The 22273-nt window shown below is 35.8% G+C and overlaps 1 long non-coding RNA gene across 1 annotated transcript; it reads right to left on the reverse strand.

Moving 5' to 3' along the window:
• Positions 1-1093: 1093 nt before the first annotated feature.
• LOC136019311 (uncharacterized) lies at positions 1094-19056 on the reverse strand. The gene is made up of 3 exons (XR_010614810.1): positions 19004-19056; positions 5705-5840; positions 1094-1186 (listed from the first exon to the last, which is right to left on the reverse strand). It is a non-coding gene; the product is annotated as an uncharacterized LOC136019311 (long non-coding RNA).
• Positions 19057-22273: the final 3217 nt, after the last annotated feature.

Genomic DNA, 22273 nt, shown 5'->3' on the forward strand with positions numbered 1-22273 from the left:
GCAATTTAATTTTTCACCTTCTTACAAAGAATACATGCTTTTAGGCTCACAGGATGACACTCTATGTGAAAAACCTGTGGGTGGGTCAAATTTGCACTGCTAATTTGGCAAAGATATGTTTGTACAAGGCACACTAAAATGTAGGTGTAGTGCAAGGAAGCATGGCAACATGAATCAGTTTTAATATGAAGTCATGTAACCAAGGAAAATATGAATGAAAATATTATAACACTGTCAATATACTGACATTCTCTCTCATGTGAATATTGTAACACATTAACCTCAAGTGCAAAACTTTACAAGGACAACAGAGTTAAAGACTATAAAAGTTTTGACCTTGTTCTGCTATTAATCTTTTATATTTGAGTTTGTTAATAGCTTAGATAAATATTTAACACTTTAGATTTTATATTTGGACCTTCTTTAAAAAGTAATACAAAAATGGCAAATAATACAGCATCTTCTGCAATTATAATCCATTTTATTAATCTAAATTTTCCAAAAAGCAAGCACAAGACACCTTTTAAATAATTTGAGATAAATTCTGGAAGTTTAAGACACAGAAAACTGTAGGATGGAATTACCAGCTCCCTATCTCACTTACATATCTTTATTTCATTGAAATTTTAAAATAAAGTCAGATATCATCACTTTATATATGTTTACAGGAAAGAGTTTGCTAAAATCTCTCCCTTTCCATTTATTGAGGATATTGTGGTTTGAAAACAATTGTTGAGTAAAGGTTGCGACTAGAACTAAAAGGAACTATAAAAAACGGAGCATGGCTTTTACTAAATGTATTACTTTGAACTAAATGTTACAATCCAGGATCTTGACCTGGTTTCAGCTGATGCTACTTTTGATCAGCAAAGGTTGATAAACACGTCCAACTTGTGATCATTCTGCCAAAATACAGGGTTTCTCCAGCAAAATGGCAATGGATGATACTATTCCACTAACTTATACTGCTGCTGTAAACATTTAACAACTTTCAGAGATGCTCTTATATACTTGCTTTCATAAAAAGTTCTTGTTCTGCAGAGCCCTGGTTTCATGAAGGTCAATAATCAAAGCATTCAATTCATACCTTATATTTTGGTTCCAATGATCTGAGAAATTTCTGAAGAGTTATTTTTCTTTTTCGGTGGGAACACTTTCCTCAGTATTCAGGTAAACAGTCATAGATCTAAAAAAGGGAATTGAAATTTTACATCTTAAAAGACCCATGTGAAAAAGGAATACTATTTCCAATTTTCAGAAGCAGACATAAACCTGTTTTCAAATATTAAATTTTTATATACTTCACTATTTATGCTTATAAATTATGTAGCTCATTTCAAAAAGAGAATTCTGTAATGTAAAATATAAGTTTCAGTTAAATGAACTGTATTCTCTATCTACCATTTACGTAACATATATATGAAAAATTTTCATTAGAAATTATCAAGTGTGGAAATAATACCTTAGAAATGAAGTCACAAGGTTAACCTAAACTACCTGTGGACTGTGTAAACCAGCAGTTTATTAAGAAGAAAGTCAGAAATATTAAGTACAAATAGTAGACTACAATATATAATGATACCTTTCATCCACGAATTAAAGATTTTTATAATTTCAGTATCTCATGAGAGCTATTTCTGATACATATTTGAAATGGATTTTTTCAATAATAACCCCATCTGGATCAAATTATGGATATTGATTCCATATAGGCAAAAAAAGAAAATACAGAATGTCTGTACATCTGAGAACTCCTGTAAATAAAAAGCAACTGAACTGTTACTGAGATACACAGCAGGCTATGTGACTAAACAGAATTAAGCAAAAAAACCCAGAAAGTTGCACTGTTATTGACTTGTGGAGATGACACAGTTACCTCCAGGATACACAGGTGGGTGGCACAACTCATTTCATTTTACAAACATAGCTGGTGGTAACACTGAAGTGCAGTACCTTAGCAGTAAGCATAAGACCTGTGCATTGCAAATGGAAGCAAGATTAAGACTCATACTTCTTCCAATCCACAGTGTTAATCTGAAGGAATGATACTTATTTCTTTGCCTTCAGTATGATTAAAGGTACAAATATGTTCATTTCCATGATTATAAAGTTATACAGCTCCAAAGTACCCTCTGATATCTAACAATTTTTACATTTACTTCTGAAAGATGACTTCTGCTGTATGCCATTCCTATTTTTTTTTTTTAGCCATTGCCTTCTTCGCAAAATAAGTAATGTAATACATATTTTGTAACTGCCATTTCTCTGAGCTCTCATAGAGAAGCTTACTTATTATTGATGGCTGACTACGGATTGAAAAAGTACTTAATCTTTTATTCTCCATGTAATTTTGTATTGTTGTTCGGAAAAAAAATCTTGTCAATATGCTGGAGGCTGTGATTTTTCCCTCCTTTTTTTCCCTCTGTTATATTGACCATCAAAATTGTAATATTGGTAACAGGGAATTTCTATCAGAGGAATTAACATTAGAAAATGAAAAAGTAAAAATAGCTACCCCCAAAACTAGAGAATACCTTCCCTTAATCTGACAGGAAGCAGCTCATGATACTATCAAATTGCCATAAATAGGGATGACCAGATTTGCTTCAAAAGCAGGTTCCCAATCTGAACTAAACTACCAGCACAGATGCACCATTCAGCTATCCCTCCTCTTCTACTGTTTACACTCAGTGAGCATATCACAGAGACTTCAGTCCAGGGAAGCAACCTTATACAGAAGCACAACTGTATCTCTCCTCAATAAAAGGACCACAACCGTCTCCAAAGCTATTCAAACTAAATCCCAGTGATCTTTTACAAATTCACAGCTGTGGGTTCTATTTACAGTTTTACTTTCCCTGCAGTATTTTCCAATTCTCACTTAATTTCCTATTCAAGGTGTCTATATTCCCCTATCTCAAGAGACTAAATACGTAAGTTATTAAGCATTGCAAAGGACACAGACACTAAAGAAGAACCAAATACTACCAACAGAAAAAGAGACACTTGGAATCAGATGTTTCCCATTCCCAAGTTGGGAATGGATTTACTCTGTAATAAAGTAACTGCATGCTTTAAAGGGAAGGTGTAATAATGCATGTTGAGTTGTCTTAAGGAAAGATTACAGTGCAAAGTATCCTAATCAGTACAATACTGTATTAATTTTTATTAGCCAAAACCTAGATCATAAGTATGCAGTTTGGGACTGATGGGGATACCAAAAGATTTGCTGAAAGCTCCTGCAACAGCAGGTCATATTTTAATACTTCATAATGTTTCCTAACCTCATATACTTCTTTTTGTAAACTTTATGCTGACCTTCGAAACTAAAGATGGATCAATACCATAAGACTGTACGAAACACAACCCTAAGTCAATAGAGTGTATTTATCATGCTTGTAATGCAATTCTGTACATGAAATAACCCTGAAGGTACCAGAGAAGGCTAGAAATTTTGTTTAAGAAACATTAATTCAGCCAAGGACTGGACAACACCAAAATCACTGAATGCCAAAAGTTTTCATGAGTCTTAAAAGATGCCCTGAAAGACCCCTGTGGCCTTGTAATAGCTAAACTTCCAAAGCCCCCAAGTCCCTAAAGGATTAAGCTAATGCAAACTTAGATTATTCAAATGAGAAACTTCCAATTCAGGAGCCACAGACCTTCAGGTTCCATTCATGCATGACCTCAAAATGAAGAAGCGAAGAAAAGATGAAATGCAGATCCCCACAGGGAAGTTCTGCACAAAATATCATCATTATTGGTAAATTTGAAAATCATGTGACAATATGAGGCACTGACAACTTTTATTTTCCATAAGGAAAAAAGCCCACTTGTTTCCTATGCTACATGTCGGAGAAAGCATTCACAGAGGTACACTTGCTGGGGATCTCAGCAGGATAATTTTGAAATGTCTTCATGTTCATATGCAGCTTGAATACCATGGATGAAGCTACAAACACAAAAGCCAGAACTCACTGTTCCAGGGATCATTTATACAGATCATTGTTTAGGTGTAATGATTACTTACTTGATCACTCTTCCTGACACATCTAATATCTTACACAAAGCAAAAATAACTGTAGTCAACTAAAGAAGTGGCATTTTAGGTTTTTGCTTAAATGCTTGTCTCTGGTCTACCTCTGGATTTTCACACGAATAGCAGTTATCTTAATTCTTGAACACATTTTACAGAACCAATTTACTATAGTGTTATCTCTGCTCTTGCATCACAGATTTAGCTCATAGAAATTCACCATACAGATTTATAAAACACAGACATATAAACATAAATGAAATTTAACAAAAGCACGTGACTTGAATAAATATAATAGTGAAGCAGAGGAAAACAGAAATAGAAACATCATAGATTATTTGCCTTATCTTGAAAGAAAAAATGAAAAGCAACATTGTGTAAGTAGGTGTAATGAACATTTGTACTTATTTCTGAAAAAACTCTTACATCTCAGGTGCACAAATGAACAAACAACGACCTTTGGATAAGAACATCTGTATGACCTTTATGTGAGTAGGATAGTTGGCAATTAGGCCAACTCACATCACCTCTCACAATTGTAGGCTTGGGTATCCTTGGGCCCGGGATCCAAGTGTTTTAGTTCTGAATTATTGCCAACAGTGGCTTTATCACAGGGAGCCTGATACAGAAACAGGCTGGTCTGTTTGTCATATCTTTAATCAGAACTATTTTCCTCTGGTAGCCAAAGCATTCATCTCCCAGTTGTGAGCTGCTCACCATGTATTTTTGTAATTAACACACATGGAAGCTGGGCAAGTTGGAGGTATAATGCTCAGCTTCACGGGCAAAACCATTTTATTGCCCTCAGCATGAGAAATATGTACACATGAAATGTGTCCCTTGTAAGTGAAATCCCCACACATCCTATCTCTAAAGAGAAAAGTATTTCTTCTGCTCAAATAAAGCTGCAAAGGCAATCTCCAAACAAGCATTCAGTTGGATCAATAGCTAGAAATTGAATAGAACAATGTCTCATGCTGCTTTATAGAATTTTCAAAAGATTTGAACCACATAAACCCAATTTTTCAAGTTCCGCCACTGGGATTTATAGTCTTGTTTTCCAACTCCAGGAGAAAAAAAAAAACAAAACCAAAGAACATTCACATACTAAAAAAGTATTGTGTGGTCAAATAATATCAGGGGTCTAACTTAAACCCAGAAAAGCAATGGCATTCAGTGTTAGGCTCAGGTGTTCAGGTTTACTGTAGAGAACTTCAGAGATGAAAAAGGATTTTACATGCCTACCTTTTTAAAGCCAAGGGGCAACAGATATCATTTACACACACTGAGATGTGGTATCTATCTTTCAAAACAAAAATTAGCAGGCACATATACATGAGAACAGTGTTTCTATGACTTTTTTAGAGGAATATTGTTAATTTAATTAATGATTTTTTTTTTTTTTACTTGAATAACAAGATATTACAATCTTTTGGTATAGGCATGGCATCAATTACTTTCATTTTCTGAAGCACAAAACCAAAAAAATGTTATAATTTATGGAGAAAAGTAGATTTTCTCCCTTACATTGAAAGGAGCATCATGAAGACAGACAGTCAAACTGTGGTAGGATCCAAGTCTAAAAACTATAGCCATGTGATCTGGGAGAGTTATTCAATTCCTAAGAAAAGATGACAACAGAAGGTGAAAGAGCAATTTCATACATACCCAGGAGTCCACAGTTCCTCCCAGGTCTGATTTGGTCTTGATGTAATCTGTCTGGTTATGCAAAGGATCATGCTGTTTTCCATAGCTTACGCAGATGTTCCAGAGAGTACACAATTCCCACAATGTATTATTTCTGCTGAAAACAGATTGTCAGAAGAATAGGTAGAAGTACGTGGCTAGCAGACTTGTATCTTACCACATACTACTGCATACCTATATAGTGTCCAGCTGCACATTTCTCTTTCATCTTCTTAAGTATTTTAAAGTCAACCAAATTTGCCTACAAAGAACTACAATCCTGTATGCTACTGAATCCAAAAAGAGTGTAAGTAGTATTCTTCTTAAAGAAAGGGATATGAAAGATATCTTTATCAAACATGCACCAGCATCACAGGCAATCTCAGGAAAGACAAGTGAGAAATTTTACCTCCTTTGAAAAAAAATAGGGAAAATAATTTTAACACGTTACAAGGAAAAAAGAATTACAGAGTTAACATTTCTAATAATTCAAGGAAAAGGAAGCAATTCAGACAACAGAAGTGTCCTCAGAATTACCCACCATCTGTATCTGATGTAAAACCTCAATATCAGACACAAGAAGCCTACATACCAACTGTAGCTTGGAGACTGTCAATTCTCACCAGGAAAGATGCAATTCAAACATTTAGCAACAAAGTACTGAATTGTTTAAAGAAATAAGTAGGCCACGACATACTGTTATGAAGAATAAAGAGAAAAATTTGGGAAGTGACAGTTTGGGATTAATATACCTAATTACTTAAAATGGCAAGGTGTTTTTTAATCCTGTCAATGTCTGTCACATATAACTTTTTCTGGTTTTTCTGGTACTTACACTTAAATGCAGAAAAAGTAAATTAAATTGTGGCCACTAACAATGAAGGCTTAGGTTTTGTTTCTTTCTTTTTCCCCATGTAGTTTAACATATACTATATTTTGAGTCATTTTAAAGAAGTTCAGAAACATAATTATTTCTTGGGATCTTTTTTGCCTTGAATGTCTCAGGAGATTCTGCATTTTATAGAAGATGTGAACAAATAAGTCATCAGAAAACATGTAAAACTTGAAAGTCTTGGGCTCCAACAGTGGAAATAAATACAACCTACTCTTGTCTCTTATAATTAGGTCTATTGATTTATGTGTTTTGTTTTACTTGCATTTCATACAAGTATAAAGAAATGAGAAAGTAGTAAAGGAAATAAACAGACAGCAAATAAGGTGTTTTAGCATAAATAAAATACCTAGGAAAAATCAAATTCATTGTTGTGATGTAATGCAGTCTAATATATTTATTTTCACTTGTTTTACCTGAAGCCATTACTCTTCAAATACTTGAAGGACAGCACATTTTCCTTTCAATCTGTCAAACAAACCTGTATGTATGTAAAAGCCCCTCCTTCCTTCCTGTCCTCACCCCTCCATGACATTGCAGGAGACTCAAGCTCATCTCTCCTGCAGCTGCAATGACTGCAGACTGTCAAAAAAGGGCTAGGATTGCTTCATCTGTGGGGAAGTCACTGGAAGACTGGGCCATTAAAAACAGGGCTTCAGCAGGAATCGCATTCTGTAAGCAGCCAGCAAATCTGTATTCAAGGGGAAGAAGAGATGTGAAGGAAGATGTCTATGTCCGAGTGTTACAAAGGGTTTGTTATTGTCCTACCATGCATCATGTTTTTCTGTCTTTCCTTTTCAGTGCTATAAAATCAGAATACTGGAAAGCATTATTCCTTATGCCTCTCCTCTCCATTCCCTAATTTTTATCCCACCTGTCAAGGAAGGACAGATCTTGCCTCAAGATCTGCAAGATGACCTATCAAAAATAACTGTTTCTTGATCAGTGCACTCCATACTGTATTCTTAAGAGATGTTGAACTTCTGCTTGCCTTAAGGTTAATTAGGAACAACCTTCTCTAATGAATGACTTGGTTTCTGTCTTTAAGAAGAAAAGTTCTTGCTGAACTTTTAGTCTTCAGTGAATGAACCCAACTGACATTCAGGTATTTCATGCTTGCCTATTGAAGGGAAGCAAATCCGTAAGAACTTGTACTGGTTCTAATTATTATTAAATTATGCAATTTAAATAAACAGGACACGAAGAAAGAAATTCCAGAGTTTCTGTTGTGGAAAAATCTTATTCCACAATTTGACAAGTAATCAAATTTTCTACCTTGAGTTCATTCAAGGATAAATATCAGTCATTCTTAGACAGGCCAACTTCAGCAAATATTTCTCAAAGTAATAGATTTTTGGAACATAAGCAACAAAAAAATCCAGCAGTTATTCAGATGGTCATCAATATTTTGCTCTTAATACCCTTTTTTAAATTAAACGCAACATACTGCCTAACTTTTGACTTCTCAAAATATAACAGAAATATTTGTAAGTTGAATGACAGATAGCTAGAACTGATTTGACTTCTATAACCACAGCTCTCCTCCCTTGGTGCGTATATATGAAAATGGAGCGCACTTATGAATGTCAAACTCTGCTTTCTTCTACAAGTACAATAAATTTTTCTGGAAGTAAAATCAATACTATAAATCAATACCTTTGCAAAGTACACAGCTGCAACAGTAAGGCACGACTGTCTTCAAGTTGTGATGCAATGATTTGAAAACATTTCTAAACTTTCATTTATGGACTAAAACACTATTTGTTTACTGTTACATGTTTTTAGCTCTCTAAGGGTTTATGTGGGTAAGCCCTGCTGCAGCGTATCAAACCTTAGAGATCTGGTGATGTTTGAGTACAATCACCAAAATAATAATGACAACAAATTTCCTCCAAGACACCTTTTAAGTATTTTGTTATTTCTGCTACATATTTTTAGGCAGTACAGCATTGTGGAGCATATATTCCCTCACTAAAACAGGGGTGATAAACATTTAAATGTGTGAATATGTAATTCACCATGAGTACAGGGATTAGTTATCTGGCTAAAAACTCATGAATACATATGAAAACAGTGATTACCTAAGAAGATGGCTTGCAGGTTTCTAATGTAAATGTGTATGTTCACAAATTACTTGGAATAATATGAAACAGAGCTTGTTCCCTTGAGATGCAAAGTTGCTGTTCCATAAATTGCTTGAGTACTGTGTTTATCATAACTTTTTTTTCAGGGGGTCAGATGATTCTTGATCGAAACTTGTCAAACATTCACTATTCAAACATTCAGCATCTATTATCATCAGCAAAAGTGTATCTAATATTTCTAAATGACATTTACGTTCCATGAGTTTACTATGCCAAACTAAACCTCCTTCTTGTAGCAAAGCAGGTAAACTTTCCAAACCCTAAATCCTTTACCTTTTAACAGCTGTAAAGCAGCTTCCATAGAATATCACTGCTTACTACAATTAAAATTTAACTCAAACTCAAAAAATATGAATTTTTAACATTTGTAGCCGTATGCATAAATGATTTAGATTCTACATTATAAGTGGATTTTGACTGGGAAATACAAGATCTGACTGAAATATTGACCCTAACCTACAACACGGCTTCAAGAAGTAAGACTGGAACTAAATTCAAGGTGAATCAAGCCCAAGAACCAAAAACATCAACAATGGTCAGTTGTCATTTTGAGAGTTAAATAAGGAGAACAAGTGATGGATCAATCTCAAAGAGTCAGAAGCTGAGTTGAGAAGTCCACACATCTTCATGTTGTTTACTGCAAGGAACAAGACAGAGGGGCAAGCAGTTAGCTCCTATCTATTAAAAAACCTTGGTTGTTCTCTAAGACCAATGAATGAGTTCCGAGAACCACAGCCAAGAAACCATGAGCCATTACAAAATGGAGGATTAGGAACCAGGTAATTTGGGGGAACCTGGTTTTTGTTTGGGTTGATTTTGTCGTTTCTTTGGGTTTGGTTTTAGAAACCTGGCACTTTCGTAAATTCTAGTCATAAGCTTGGCATGAGACCATAAGCAAACCCACTAAGACTTTCCTGTTTCTTCTCCCTTTGGTTTCTGCTTCTTGCTCTGAACTGGCTCTGAGCCTGGGTGCAGGCTCAGCTCTATGTTAGCAACTCCAATGAAGTTCTGCCTTCAGATGTAAACAGCAGTGACATAAATGATCGTACTACCAGCACAATGCCTGATTGTGCTGCTGAGTATTGAAGAATATATCCAACCTGAAATCAGTATTCCATGGCATAAATTCTGTGGATAAGCTAATACATACTAATATGCTCTCTTATCTCATGACAAGTGCAAGGTAATTTTTGGAAACCTCTTTCTTCTGGGGTAAGCTAGGTTACCTGGTATTTTTTGGCAGGTGGGAACATGCACTCACCTCAGTGCTGCTTCTGTGCAATAACCTGTAATTTCATGGTAAGTGACCAAGTTCAAGCTGACAGATAACATGGGTAAACATGAGTAAAAGCACTATCGGTAAAATGAAATCACCTAATACTTGTTAGTATTATAATAATTGTTGCTCTAAATGGATCATAATGTATTAAAATTATCAAGATGCATTTATTTTGAGCAATTCACTACAAAGCTGACAGCAATTTTGGTTGTATAAATACAGTAACACTGGGTAAGAAAACAGGACACATATAATCTTTCTATGCTCACAGTAATGTCACAATATACTTGAAGTTGTTAGAACTGTCTACGGTTCAAATTACATATAGATTACCTCTTTCCAAATATTTGACAGTAATACACCTTTGAAATGTTTTTGCAGCAAACCTATCAACAACAATTTCAGGCACAATTACAGTTGAATGAAATTCTCTCACTATTTTAAGTTAAAAGAAGAAATTGTAAAGTAAGTGGCTGCTCAGGACTCTCAGCCAATGTCTTCTGTTACGATACATGGGGCTACACTTACATTTATTTTCCCTAGATTCTCTGTTTTGTTTAGGAGAGCAATCGAAACATGCATGCAAAAGATTAAAAGAGCTTTTCAAGGTTACTGCAGAAATTACTGTTTGTCAGAAGATGGTGCTGTTAGGCCATTTTTATCCAAGAAAATTACTTTTCATTACAAAAATAAGCTTAATCTGTGTGAAAACCCCAAACTGTTGATTGGTTAAAAATATGTTAATTTTTAATAAATAAATTATGTTGCATTCTGCTAAGGCAGAGCTTTGACCTTGAACTACTTTGCTAAGTGTGTACTGAAGCATTCTCTGAAATCTAGACTGCATTTTGTTTCTGACAAATCAAATGAAACCATGAAGAGCAGCAGTATTCTACCTAAACCTGGGAGAATGTGCATTACTTTGTACATCACCTTTTTTTCTAATTATTGGATATATTACAGGAATATCTATTAATTAATTGCATATTCTCAGTGAACTGAGTGGAAGGATTGCAAGGCCAAGGTCATACAGTTTCATTAAACAGAGACAGAGCTAAGCAATGTCAAGGGCATACTGCGAGAAAACAGCTAGGAAAAAATTTCCATTACCACGAAATTTACATTGGTTCTCCTATACTGAAATTATATTCTACCTGTAGCTCCAGCTATCTCAGATTATCTTATCTGAATACTTGTAAAAAATGAATACTTTGATTTCCAACCATTTTTTCTTTGACTGACACTTAAGGATTGCTATTTTTCATGGCAGACTTCAATAAATAAAGGAGAAACCTAATCCAGTACTGTAGGATGGAGATACGTATTTTTTTCTTCTAAGCAAGCACTTAAAACTTTTCAATTTCCTTGCTGAAATAAAGCACTATTTTTAAGTTCAACTTCAGCCACCTACAGTCCAAATAAACTAAGTATTCACATTAACAGTCTGATGTTGCTGATGGTGAGTGAACATCAGTAAAGGTGAATGTAAGCCCACATTGGAGGGAAGATCTGTTCAGGAGACTCTTGCCTCAGAGAGTGGGAAGTGGGCACTTAGGGAATGAAGCCTAGAAACAAAGTAAATATAGTCTGGTGCTTTCTGTGGCTCCCTGCAGCCTGCAGTTTACAGGCTAATCTGAACACTTGACTCACTCATTCTCTTGGCTCAGCTGCTTGGAAAGTCATTCAGTATTGGAAAAGAAATAAACTGACAATGAAGATGACTTAGTAGAGCTAAGCAGTGTCTTCTTTCCTTCCTATTAGAATGAGAGGCTTTGAAAATTAGATTTAAGACACTATAGAACACTGGCAAGCAACAAGGTAGGAGTACACTATCTAAAGATGATGTCTGAAAAGTGTATTTAGTCTTTATCATTCTCATTTGAACTCTCTCTCTCTCTAACCTGATCTTAATTAATTTATAAATAAATAATTTTAAAAAGATTAAAAAAGCTAAGCATTGTAAGACCCATGGTAGGCACTGCCAGTAGGTCTTTCTGTGAATATCTGGTGCCTTGAAACATCACATTACCAGCAAGGTCTTTACTTTGGAAAAAACAAGTACAAGGAGGCTTTAGAGTCCAAAGTGAAAAGACCAGACTGAGCAAGAAGAGTATGAGGGATGTCTGCACATGCTATCTGCACTTCCATCAGAACAAAAATTGTGACATAGCAAAGGAAGAACAATTGGAGCCTCACCCAAGATTTTTGCTAAAAAACTTTGTTTGTGACATCACCCTATACTTCTCTTTAGAGAACTTCCCCTCACTCTGCCCCTCTCAATAAAATTACAATTACTGCAGTGATTTGCTTCACTTGTCCGTTTAGATTCTGAACTCTTTAAACTACAGAATTTCTTGGTCAGTCTTCTGCAAAGTGCCTGGGAAAACGGCACTGACCTTGGCTGCTCCTTAGGATGTGCTATGAAAAATACAATTAATAATATCTTCTCCAGGGGTTTTCTTGGAAATCAAAGCAAGTAAAACCACAACCTTGAGAAGTCACTTAGGGGTGTTTTCTAACTGAATGTAATTGTCAAGTGAAACCAAATCCTATGAGAGATTTCAACATTAACACAGCACCTCCAACTTCTTAGTCACTCTGACAAAGTGTTGGATCTTCCTTCCCATGGCATTACAAGCCATAAAATATAACAGTATAACAGTTGGAACAGCAGGATATTATTCCTGCTTCTCTCATTTATTTATCACACATTACTGAGGAAAATAATGTGTTTTCCTAAGCTGTTTCACTTGATTTAAAGGAAGTGGTAACTGGGACCTACCATGCAGGCGAACTGCAGGGCACAATAGAAAAAAGAAAAAAGCTGAGATAAGAGATGCTAAAGTAGCTCAAGTATTTGTTATGAGAGTCTGCAGCAAATCCCATTTTTTAGAATTACGGAAGTTCCTTACTTGGCATATGGTTGGCATAAAACTAGAAGTTATGATTTTTATAATTTCCACTTACATACACAAAACACTTTATCCTTATTATTTTGTAGATACACTTTTCTGATCAGATTACCAACCTAATAGTTAGAGCTTAGAAATTTTTAATGATGCAGGCTGTATTCTGAAAAGGAACATTAGCGGCCTGTCCTTTTGGTATTAACAGATAAAAATGGCAATATCAAAAAGAAAGTCAAAACCCCACACACGCAGTTTGCAGCCTTTGCACTCTGCCTGTAGCGCAACCCATGTTCCTGACCTACTGAAAGCTAATGACAGAGTTAAGACTTAATACTCTAGCAATCATGCAGGTTGATCTCTCAGACAGAAAGGATGACAGACTAAAAAAGGAAAAAAGAAAAGGGGGGAGGGAAAATTAAAAAAAAAGCTGATAACACGCACAGCCTGTAGTATTAACTTTGGCCAAAGCCAACCCTGAAAGCAAACTAAGACTAAAACTAGTGGCCCAGAGCATAGGGAATTTAAGTAACTCAGAAGAAGCTAAGGCTCTCTGCACTTAATGAAAAAGCCACTCACCTTGAAGAGCAAGCCAAGGGACCTAATTTAGAACTACTGGAAAAACAGAAAGGTTATGAGGCAAATAACCTATTTCTTCCATAACAGGACTTCGAATGATGCCCTGGCTTTTTGTAGCAGTTCATAATACAGAACAGTACACACATACACACACAAAAAAAAAAAAAAAGGGGAGGAAAAAAGGCAAAGAAAAAAGTGAAATAATCTTACATTCTGTGACTTTACATCAAGTTGCCTTCATGTATTCAGGATGTTTGACATTAGCAGATCACAGACTGAAGACACTTAAAATGTCTCAAATTGACATCTAGGATAAAACAGAAGCCTTTCTCCCATCCCACAGACTGTACTTAAATCAACAGAGAAATTGACAGGAATACATCTAATGTACAAGTGAAAAGCAAACATATCCCTTGTAGGTTTAATTATTTTCTTTTAATATCAAAAATCACTATTAATTACTTAATTAGCAGGTTGGAACAATTTAATTTCACTTGTTACAGCAAAAGCATTCATTCATTTAGCTTAAAGCTCCCTGTGTTTGAGCCCACATATGATTTAACACAGTTTGGATTTGTGACATGAAACTACTAAGCAGTAATTCAGCTCTATTACTTTATTGCATTATTAAGATACTCCATCTGGCATTAGTGAAAAAATATCATGCTTACATTTAAATAAGCTTTCTCTTACTCTTGCTTATTTCCTTTCTTCTAAGCATTTGAATATACTGGGACAATAGAGAATTAAATTAAGAAACATAAACTAACACTTTTCTTTGTGGGAGAACTTTCTAACGACCACTGACAGCAAGGTTGGAGGCAGGATGAGTGCCTTCATTCTTGCCTTGGTGATTATTTTTCATCATTATTTCTGATAATTATTGAGACTAGTGAAGCACATCTCCCTAGCTGCTAGCTCTGAAATGGGAAGACTCTCACGTATTGTCTACAACCTGCTTTTAAGCACAGAAATCATGACTAAATACTCCGGCAGAAGGAGAAGAAAAAAAGCTTACTGTTTGTGCTACAGCAGAGAGGTGTGTGCTGTGCTTGTGGATGTCCGCTCCTGAGTGGACACTCACTTCACAGTCCTCCCAGACAGGGCTGATCTACAGCAATGGTGACCAGTTCCGGGCTCAGAAGCAGAAGGGGGCTTAGATAACTGCCTCAATGCAGAAACAACACCTTTATACTGGAAGTCTGTAACTCTGCTGCAAGAAGTAAACAGACTGAAATGATACCCATTATTTATTATTCTTCATAAGTCATTCAGCAGCTGCAAATTCACAGGGATAAGTATTTAGGAATGTATGCCAGCCCTTCACACAAATATCTCATCTTTGCTCTTACACGTCATCTTAGTTGCAGCTTAATGTTTTATGTGAGGCTTTTCTTCTGTTCTAAAAGTATGTTCTGGATTGGATAATTTACTACAGAATCCTGGATACTGCAGAGTACCTTTAACTCAGCCTCAACAAAAATAATACTGATTTCATTTAGAACAATGAAACTTTTACTTCTAACTTAATCCTTCCCTTAAAAATTGCTTCATCTTTTCTCTGCACACCAAACCTCTTCCATCCAAGGAGCTCTTGGGGAAGCTCACATTCAAGCATTTGTGTTAGAAGAGCAAGAAGCAGTACTTTAATACACAAGACCTAAAATCTCTGTGTTTTAAATATGTATGTCTACTTTACAAGTGAATATAATCTTATGGCATGCTGCTATAAGGTCTTTCTCAGTTAAATTCTTTCAATGAGGTTCTCAACACTGGTGCTGCCTTTGAGCTTGAGGACTCTGAATCTTCATTGTTATGAATCAAAACAACATGCAATAAAACAAGAAACTAGGAGATTTGTCTCAAAATGCACTGTTGCGTGAACCAAAATGCCCATGCAGTTGCAGACAAGTTTTTCAAGGAATTCTGAGTCATCAGAAAACATTTATGCTTAAAAAGGCATAGATCAATAAACTTACCTCATTCAATAGGATTGTCCCTGTATGAAGTTGCAGAACAATATGCCTACTGGATCCCAGATTTTGTCTGGCATCAGTGGCATTCCATATCAATGCAAATAAAGAACACAAAGTGAGGCCACGTATACCATGGCAAGACTTTCCCTGGACAGTATTTCTGGTTTACTTTAGACTGTCAAGAAATACCCATACCAAATCCCATTTACTCTGTTTTGAATTGTACAGGCTACAATAAGTGAAGTACAGTTTTACATTGTCATGTCTCAGACCTCTCTCTGAAGCCAGAGAGGCACATCAGTGGGACGGGCAAGGTATCTCACATGCTTCCCCACTGGTAAGCAGGCAAATTTAGAGAAGAGATTCAGAGCAGCCCTGCGGAGAAGGACTTGGGGGTGTTGGTCAATGAGAAAATGAACATGAGCCGGCAGTGTGCGCTTGCAGCCCAGAAAGCCAACCACATCCCGGGCTGCATCAAAAGGAGTGTGACCAGCAGGTCAAAGGAGGTGATCCTGCCCCTCTACTCTGCTCTTGTGAGACCTCACTTGGAGTATTGTGTGCAGTTCTGGTGTCCTCAACATAAAAAGGACATGGAACTGCTGGAACAAGTCCAGAGGAGGGCCACGAGGATGATCAGGGGACTGGAGCACCTCCTGTATGAAGACAGGCTGAGAAAGTTGGGGCTGTTTAGCCTGGAGAAGAGAAGGCTGCGTGGAGACCTCATAGCAGCCTTCCAGTATCTGAAGGAGGTCTACAAGGATGCTGGGGATGGACTCTTCATTAGGGACTGTAGTGACAGGACAAGGGGTAATGGGTTAAAACTGAAACAGGGGAAGTTTAGATTGGATATAAGAAAGAAGTTCTTTACTGTGAGTATGGTGAGGCACTGGAATGGGTTGCTCAGGGAAGTTGTGAATGCTCCATCCCTGGCAGTGTTCAAGGCCAGGCTGGACAGAACCTTGGGTGGGATGGTTTAGTGTGAGGTGTCCCTGCCCATGGCAGAGGGGTTGGAACTAGATGATCTTAAGGTCCTTTCCAACCCTAACTATTCTATGATTCTATGAAATTAAGGAGACAAATGTTCAAAGAACAATATTCCTTATCAGGGAAGATCAGGTTCAAACATACGGCTAATTACTTAAGAGAAAGAGAAGTCAGTAAACATCATACATTTGGGTTTATATTCCTAAATTGGAGTTCCCATATTATGAAGAATTAGATGTAGCTCAACAGTGAAGAAGTCCAAAGACCATGATGAACCCAGGCAGACAAAGACATAAAACCTTTTCTCCAAAAAGGGGCATCTGCCTTTCTGAGGGAGTTGTAGAGAAAGCAGTACAAAATTTGACTTTCTGCTTGTCCTATAATATTTCTTTCCATTACAAGCAAGTCACTTGTCTCTTGAAATACAACACACAACAAACTCAACTCTGTTGAGTGCCAACACAGTCTACACTTTCTAAAGCAAAAGCACCCGACAAATCTGATACACTGCTTGCTAACAGACTGGCAGGAAAATAATTTGCCAAAATCTATAGTACAATTAAAACCAAGTATTATCACCTTCATATTTTTTTGTCTTCATTTTGAGCACTGACTGACATCAGCATTCTGAGTATGATCTGATCAGATATAGCACAGGGGAAACGGTATGGTTCTATTTTAATAGAGATTTCTGCATGTCAGTCTCCCCATTTATTTCTCAATCTGGCCAATTCATTTAAAAAAATACACAGACAGCCATTTCCAGTAGTATTTGAGCCACTGGGGGGGGGGGGGGGGAATATGACAGTTCTGATGAAAATTAATTGCAGCTGAAGCTTTTAACACAGGTTTGGATGGACTTATCTTAGACCACAGCTACTCGAGCACATTAATTACATAGTTGATCTTTCTGAGTACAGGAGGGAAAACAGAGTTCTTCTTTCAAGACTATATACCTTGTCCTCTGTCCATTCAGGAATGTATCACTGAATGTTAATTACCATGAAAGGGAAAGCCAATTCTGCTCCAGAGAGGTCATATTTCAAATACAGTACATGTTCTGCTTTAGTCAAGCAAAAGAAATTATTCCAGAAATACAAAGGCAACAAAATGCAAGACTCACAAAGATTAGCAAACATAACAATTACTAATTACATTACACTGTAACAACAATAAATCCTTCCATGAAATACAGCACCAACTACAAGACACATATCATTAGTAGACTATTCAGATTTATGAGGGACACTACATCTCAATAAGAAAAAGCAAGCTAAGTGCAAAACAACGTACAAAGCAAATTCCCAAACATTTTTCTTGAGAGAACGTGGGAACACTGACTTTGAAAAAAACAGTTGCAAACCCTGGAACTAATAGGGGATGTCACCCTTTGGATACCAGCTGTTTATATGTGACCAGCTGACGAACAACGTCTCACCTTTCATGGCTATATATTAGAACTATATAAAAGCTCACCTGAGGGGAAAAAAAAACCAAACGAAAAAACTCTCCAAAAAAACCCAAAACTACAATCAATGAAAAAAAAAAAAAAACCAAACCAAAACCAAAAATCAAACCACAGGTCTTTTCAAACAAGATAACAGTATGGAATATCAGTGCAGAAGTAGGATAAAGTAATATTGACAAAAGCATAAATTCTGAAAATTACATAAAAAATTGTTTGGTTTTTTTTTTTTAAGTAGTACATAATTAAACTCTTCTGCTACTTGATTACTTTTGTTCAAAAAGGCAGTAATAGCCACTCCTCGTGAATTCATAAAATCACAGAATCCACTAGGTCACATCAAGGCCAACATTTACCCTAGGACTGCCGCACCCACCACTAAACCATGTCACTATTATAGGTTCCAAATTATTTCTCATATTTCAGCCTTGTGGCCTCAACATGTGTTTACACACTCGTGCTGTAGACACGTCTCTCATACATCTACAGCTCTCACCAAAATTACAAAAATCACTATAATCAATACTTTGATTCACACTTCCCACAAGCAGCAACGCCTACAGCAGAGCACTAAAATAAAGCCACTTTTTTCAGTTCATGATTTTGTCTCCCATGGGACAAAATGCCTACATTCTGTGTGTTTCATGTACATACACATATACTTAAGTTATATTGCACTGTTTAAGAGATTACCCTCCTTATCGTTACCTTTGTTATACCTTGGTTATAATCTTCCTATTCTGATATTACAAATTACTATTGTTACTGCTTTATCCTTTTTGCTAATATTCAGATACTCTCATATATATAATAAGTCTGCAGTAGAAATCAGGCATATATTTACCGCTGAAATACCGAAAAGACATGATGACTCTCCTGAGAAGGTTGAAATCAAATTCAAAAAAACAAGGATCATAGGAACAAGACAGTCAAAGATACTTCTTTTGTACTGAAAGAGTCTTTAGATGGTTAAGCAAGAGAATTAGATATGAGAGGGAGACTAAATATATAACCGTTATTTTTACTTATACATGGCCTTTAATAACTTATACTTACCAAAATATGCCATTTCTTTTAATTCATTTCAGTATCACTGTGTACTCCCAAATACATTTCTTCCTTCCATAGAAGGACCTTTTCACAGATCCTGCAAAGTCAATTGGAGCAAGGTAAGTACTAAAGATAATTGAAGCAAAGAAAGCTCGGCACCAAGGTGAAGTCATCTTCACTTAGGGTTCATATTTAGTAGGCAGTCAACCTAAGACCACCACTAAAGGGAATAAAATTTGGTGTGTCAGATTTAATGATACACAGTAGAGAGATGGCATTAAAATGCAACACAGGTACATAGTCAGAGAGTTTATGAGCCCTAGGTTTTATTCCTAACATTCACCTGTATGATTGGATGCTGTATATTATAATGCAATACTCAAATGTTCAGAGCAAGGTTGTGACACCATTGTATAAACCTTGGTGTATAAAAGGATTTAGCCTCCATAAGGTAAGTTTTCATACATATTGTTTTATACTTTTACAACTTTAACGAAACATAACCTTTTATGCTGAATGAAACCTAAAAAAAAAAAAAAACAACCAAGATTATGACTGCCTTTACAAAGTAATTTGCCTTTTTTCTTTTAATTTCTTAGATTTGTCTGAAAACCTAAATCCGGCATAGTCATCTCACTCTCGCTTTTTCCTAAATCACAGATTTGTTGGTTTTCTGTTTCTGTTCTTAATCACATAGTTCTCTTTCATCTCTCCTTCAAGTATGACATATTTGGTCATCTCTTCTTTTCCCTCTCCATACTACAAATTAAGCTCTTTTAATAGGTTTGATTTCCATAGATTCCTACACCCTATTTCAAACAAAATGTCTGCACTTCTTTAGGCTAAAAATACTGCATTTAATTAAAGAATAATTAATGTGGACTTGGCTGCAATCTTGAAATTGCTGCATTTTCATAGTCTATTAAAGGCCCTTAACTTATTCTAGTTTAATATCTTTAGATACGTGATTAAATAGTAAAGAAAGAAATGTCTGCTCTCATATACTGAAGTGATAGACTGCAGACTAGTAAAAGCAAAGAATGCCAAATTTCATCTTCATTATATTACAACATCTAGGACTGCGCATTTTCTCTGCAACATTGAGATAATCCATTTGCCCCTAGAATTTTTGGTATTTTGGAGATGAGTAAACAATATAAAGGACAGACTCAGCCTCTCAATATAAGAAATGACTAAATAAATATATCATAGTACATAGATTAAGCATCATAGATTAATGAGAAAAATCTGAATAATAAATCATGAAAAATCAAACTGGAGGAGACGGGTTTTTTAACTGTTTCTAATGGAGGAAAAATTATTAAGCACACATGTAATTTTTTTTTCCTTTCATTTTCATTTCTCACATCAAGAAGTTGGTGCTCTTCCCCCACCTTTTGATGCTCTAAGATGATGATGTCTAAGTAATCTGGCTCAGAGTCAGGAAATGCTACACTACAGGACAAGCAGGTTTACCTTCTGCCCTTTGCAGGTGCACTACCTCCCTTACAACAGTCCTGGCCTGCTCTTTCCCCATAGCTCAACAATAGTTTTTTCCCATCCAACAAAAGAATAAATATTAAATCATTGTTAAAAATCTCTTTTTTGATGATGGAAATTGAGTCACTGTATTATACAAAAGCCCCTAATAGGAACAAACCTACAGTCAAAAGTTTCCCTCATAAAGCATTTTCTAGGCATCAGACCATACAGAAGGTTTGATCTTCAAAGAATCTTGGAGCTGGGGGAAGAAGTGAGATCCCTAGGGAAAATTAAGAGGGGTTGACAGGTTCACCTTTAATATGCACATTATCGTGAAAATGCGGTTTTATCATTGAAAAAAGAAAAAAAGGAAGGGGGTAGGATTTGGACCGTCATAACTAAGAATAGGAATTTTAGAACAGACCAGAATCCTCTTTTAGTCTACGGAGCTGGCTATATACCCATCTCTGAGCTGGCTGACGACTGGGAATTTCCAGAATTTCAATGAAGGATAATTTTATTAGCTGCCAAATTACAGTTAAAGTGAGGGAGCAAAACATGGTCTGTATATATTTCAAAACTGTACAAAACAAAGATTACACCCAAAATGTACACTTTTGCATCCTTACATTCCGTTGTAAATTATAGCTGTATCTGAGCCATGGAAAGAGATAGTAAAAGTATTTAAAAACAAGTAAGCAATATTTAAAGTTCTACTTTCCTCTTTGGCTTAATTTAACGGTACATTTTAACTTTTTTGCCAGTTTACACAGCAGGTACTTCATTCTTTTGTATATATTACTGTTGATATTTATAGATGCATAGCTATTCCTAAAGCAAACTTCATCTAAACAATGGCCTTTCCAATGTTATTAATTATCTCTTGTTTTTTTAGATCAAATGTTAAGATTGTTCACCATGCACAGTTATGTCTATAGGTATTCAATAATAGTATGCAAATTCAAAATACTATTTTTTTCCCCAGCAAAATAAAATTGTTTCATGTCAAGCTGAATGAAAGATAAATCTGGTAGACTAAGATTTTTTCTAACTTCTGGATGTATAACGTCCACCCAACACTTTTTTTGCTTTGATTTCCAAAATAAACATGTTTTCCTTCATCGGAATAAGACAACTTTCAAGAAACCCCAAACAAACAAATTACGAACCATTATAGTCTTATGATGTTAAAAATTTGAAGGATCCCAGCTAAACGGTAATGGGAGCTGTGTGAATAGTGAGGAACTATATAGAGGCAGACACCAGTAGTCACTGTGACAGGAATGAAAACTACGCTTCCAGGTAACTATGTCTTGAGGAGTACAAGAGACCTCATTCTCCCAGAACAGCTTTTGCCTTGAAGAATGTTTTTAATCCTCATGGTTGAATTGTGGAATACGAGAGAATGTAGTTTTCTATTTCTGAAATTACACAGTTCTCAGCTGGTGGGTTTTTTTTCAGGTGAATGATAACTGAAATCCAATATATGAAACATCTGATGTAGCAAAAAAAAAAAAAAAGAAAAATTAAAAGATCTGTGTGTAAAAACATACTGTGGTCAATATCTGCACTACTCATTTCCAGTTTGCATTTAACCTTTGAAAGAATTAAGCATTTACATACTGCACTAAAACCTAACTACTCTATAAAATGGATGTCTGTATTTTGATTATTAATTTACTATGAATTTATATGCTCTGAAAATTCAACATTGTTATTAATCAGCATGGTTTCGTAACTTTTATTCACTGTTAAGAGAATTCTCGAGCAACAGTAGTATCTCAATATATGCTT

The sequence above is a fragment of the Lathamus discolor genome, chromosome 9 (genome assembly GCF_037157495.1).
Source record: "Lathamus discolor isolate bLatDis1 chromosome 9, bLatDis1.hap1, whole genome shotgun sequence".
Lineage (NCBI taxonomy): Eukaryota > Metazoa > Chordata > Aves > Psittaciformes > Psittacidae > Lathamus > Lathamus discolor.